Source organism: Colobus angolensis, unplaced genomic scaffold (genome assembly GCF_000951035.1).
Source record: "Colobus angolensis palliatus isolate OR3802 unplaced genomic scaffold, Cang.pa_1.0 Scaffold187, whole genome shotgun sequence".
Classification (NCBI taxonomy): domain Eukaryota; kingdom Metazoa; phylum Chordata; class Mammalia; order Primates; family Cercopithecidae; genus Colobus; species Colobus angolensis.
Window position 1 is genome coordinate 2439068 of NW_012115010.1, and position 4274 is coordinate 2443341.

A 4274-nucleotide genomic window follows, 5' to 3' on the forward strand; every position below is an offset into this window, starting at 1 on the left:
AACAGTGTTTACAGAATTGTGACTATACAAATATTATTCACCACAGAGCTTAATAACGCGCTGTGAGGTCAGGCGCGGTGACTCACGCCTATAATCCCAGCACTTTGGGAGCGAAGGCAGGCGGATCACCTGAGGTCAGGAGTTCAAGACCAGCCTGGCCAACATGGAGAAACCCTGTCTCTACTAAAAATACAAAAATTAGCCGGGCGTGGTGGTGCCCCCCTGTAGTCCCAGCTACTCGGGAGGCTGAGGCAGAGAATGACTTGAACCTGGGAGGTGGAGGTTGCAGTGAGCTGAGATCATGCCACTGCACTCCAGCCTGGGCAACAGAGTGAGACTCCATCTCAAAATAAAAAAAAATAAAAATAAAATACACTCTGATGATGGCTGCTTCCCCCAAGGGTGCCTCATGCTCTCTCCTTTTCTTTCAGTGTCATCTACCATTATCATGCCCTCGTTCTCCTCCAGTGCTCTGGCAGAGCGGGTGGGGCCCATGCCCGCAGTGCCCTCTCCGAGTTCTGTCCTCCATGTGCTCAAGTTATCCCCTAAACTTGTCACATGTAGTCATCCCGGAATTTGCTTAACTGCTTCCTGGGTTGGTGCCTTTATTTCCTGGCTCCCTTCTCTTCTTGCTTAATTTCCCCTCCCTTTGCTGCAGCACATACTCAGTTAAGAATCCCTTTCTAGGCCGGGCGCGGTGGCTCAAGCCTGTTATCCCAGCACTTTGGGAGGCCGAGACAGGCGGATCACAAGGTCAGGAGATCGAGACCATCCTGGCTAACACGGTGAAACCCCGTCTCTACTAAAAAATACAAAAAACTAGCCGGGCGAGGTGGTGGGTGCCTGTAGTCCCAGCTACTTGGGAGGCTGAGGCAGGAGAATGACGTAAACCCGGGAGGCGGAGCTTGCAGTGAGCTGAGATCTGGCCACTGCACTCCAGCCTGGGCGACAGAGCAAGACTCCGTCTCAAAAAAAAAAAGAATCCCTTTCTAACATTAAAAAAAGTAAAAGAGAATAGTTCTTGGACCTCCTCATGATAGAAGTTATATCTTTAGGCCAGGCATGGTGGCTCACATGTGTAATCCCAGCACTTTGGGAGGCCGAGGCAGGTGGATCACTTGAACTTAGGAGTTCAGACCTGCCTGAGCAACATGGTAAAACCCTGTCTCTACAAAAAGTACAAAAATTAGCCAGGTGTGGTTGCATGTACCTGCAATCCCAGCTACTCAGGAAGCTGAGGGAGGAGAATCTCTTGAACCCAGGAGACGGAGGTTGCAATGAGCTCTGATCATGCCACTGCACTCCAGCCTGGGCGACAGAGTGAGACACTGTCTCAAAAAAAAGAAAAAAAAAAAGTTGTATCTGTAATATCCATTAACTGAAAATAAAAATAAAAATAAAAATAAGGACCAAAAATTACCATGTGGACACACCTGCTTTTAAGTGAATTTGTGTGTTATTTACCACAGTCACATCTATGAACTTTGTGAAAAACTGTTACTGGTTTAGGCTTAAGGGTTTGCCTGGTCTAGCTTCAATCTTAAATGGTGGGTGCGGCGGCTCACACTTTGGGAGGCCAAGGTAGGCAGATCGCTTAGTCCAGGAGTTGGAGACCTGCCTGAGCAACATGGCGAAACCCCATCTCTATAAAAAATTTAAAAATTAGCCGTGCGTGGTCATGCACGCCTGTAGTCCCAGATATTGGAGGGTGGTGAGGGGTGGCACTGAGGCGGGAGGATCACTTGAGGCCAGGAGGTCAAGGCTGCAGTGAGCCGAGGCTAAGTCACTGACGGCACTCCAGCCTGGGTGGCACAGCAAAACTCTGTCAAAAAAAACAAAACAAAAGTAACCAAACAAACAAAAACCAAAGTTGAATGCAGCGGCTCACATCTGTAATCCCAACAACTCGGAAGGCTCAGGCAGGAGGATAGCTTGAGGCCAGGAGTTCAAGACCAGCCTGGGCAACATAGTGAGACTCTTGCCTCTGAAAAGATTAAATATTAAAAAAACGAACCCTAGTAGCTTCAGTCTTTGATTCTCCATCCCTCATTTCATCCCTTTGTCTTCTGGTAATAGAATTTCCTTCTTGTTTTTCTTTTGGGATGAGTCACCTTCGCTCCCTGGGATTCTGCTGGGATTGAGTTACTGCCTTCCAGGCTCAAGCGATCCTCCCACCTCAGCCTCCCAAGTCTCTAAGACTACAGGCACATGCCACTATGCCAGGCTAATGTTTTGTATTTTCTGTAGAGCCGGGGTTTTGCCATGTTTCCCAGGAATTTTTCCTTTAATATTATCCTGCTACTTACTAATTCACTTTATCACCCTGTGAGCTCGTAAGAGCAGAGAGAGAGCAACAGGAGCTAAGAAACTCTAAGCTGTGAAAAAATATTAAATATGAAATCATCATAGCTATTACCTTAATTTGTTTTAGGCAAATTGCAAAGTAGTTTTTTGGGAACCACTATCCCACTGCAGTGATTCCATATGGGGATTCTTAATTCCCAGTTTGTTTTTAAAATACTTTGTAAACACCTAATACAAATACATGATATGAAATTCAAGAGGTACAAAAGGGCATACAGCCCTGCACCCTCCCAGTTTCCCTCCCCAAAGGCAATCCCCATTACCAGTTTCTTGTGTGTGCTTCCAGAGGTCATCTAACAGAACTTCAGTGATGAAAACGGTCACCTGTGCTGCCCAGTTTGGTAGCCATTAGCCACACGGGGCAGTTGAACACTTAATATGTGGCCAGTGTGTCTTAGCAGCTGACTTTTAAAAAAAAATTTCTTTGTTTTTGAAGACACAGGGTCTTGCTCTGTTTACCAGACTGGTCTGCAGCCATGTGTGAACATGGCCTCAAATTCCTGTTTCTTTATTTTTTGAGACAGGGCCTCACTCTGTTGTCCAGGCTGGAGTGCAGTGGTGCAGTCATAGCTCACTGCAACCCTGACCTCCTGGGCTCAAGAAATCCTCCCACCTCAGCCTCCTAAGTTGCTGGGACTACAGATGTACGCCACCATGTTTGGCTAATTTTTACAGTTTTACTTTTTTTGGCCGGGTGCAATGTCTTATGCCTGTAATCTCAGCACGTTGGGAGGCTGAGGCGGGCAGATCACCTGAGGTCAGGAGTTGGAGAACAGCCTGGCCAACATGGTAAAACCCTGTCTCTACCAAAAATACAAAAATTAGCTGGCTATGGTGGTGTGCACCTGTAGACCCAGCTACTTGGAGGCTGAGGCATGAGAATCACTTGAATCCAGGAGGCAGAGGTTGTAATAAGCTGAGACTGAGCCACTGCACTCCAGCCTGGGTGACAGAGTGCGACCCGTCTCAAAAATAATAATAATAATAATAATAATAATAATAATAAATAAATAAAGTTTTTCGTAGAAAAGGGGTTTCACTATGTTGCCCAGGCTGGTCTCGAACTATTGGCCTCAAGCTATCCTCCCACTTGGCCTCCAAAAGTGCTGGGATTACAGGCATGAGCCACCAGGCCCAACCTAAATTTCTATGTTAATAGCCATATGTGGGTAGTAGCTACTATATCAGACCTCACAGTTCTGTGCAGATAGCGCACAGCACACAGTGCATACTATACACGCCCTACTACATCTTGCTTTGCTCCCTTAACAGCGCCTATGTATCTTGGAGATAGATTGTCCCAGTCTGCCTCATTTTTAAAAACTGCTGCATAATATTCTCTTGTAATCCACAAAGGCAATCCCAGACCCAGCCTGGAGAGCCATGGGTCATCACTTTTTACAACAAGCTCTAAAATCTTCCACATATACCATAACCAAGGCACATCAAAACAACCCTAGGTTCCTCATGCCTCTACTTTTGTCAGCCTGGGCCTGACATAGTTGGATATTGAGCAATCACTTTTGGGGGCTGGCAGAAATAATTTACCATGAATGACTGCCCTAAAATATGCTCTCCACCCACGTGGCCCGTGCCAGGCATTCAGTAGTGCTGGTGGCATTCTTTAAGATTGCTCATATCTCTAAGTGGTTCTCCTTTATAGAGCAAAGTCTCCTGGGAAAGGTGGCCATTAAGCAGAACATCTGGGGCTGAGCTTGCTTTTGCCCTGATGAGAGGGGCCAAAGGACTTAGTAGAGCAGCAGGGGCTCTGATGGTGAACCTCATTGTTTTTAAAATTATTCTTAAGAGGCCAGGTGGCCAGGCGCTGTGGCTCACGCCTGTAATCCCAGCACTTTGGGAGGCTGAGGCGGGCGGATCACAAGGTCAGGAGATCAAGACCATCCTGGCTA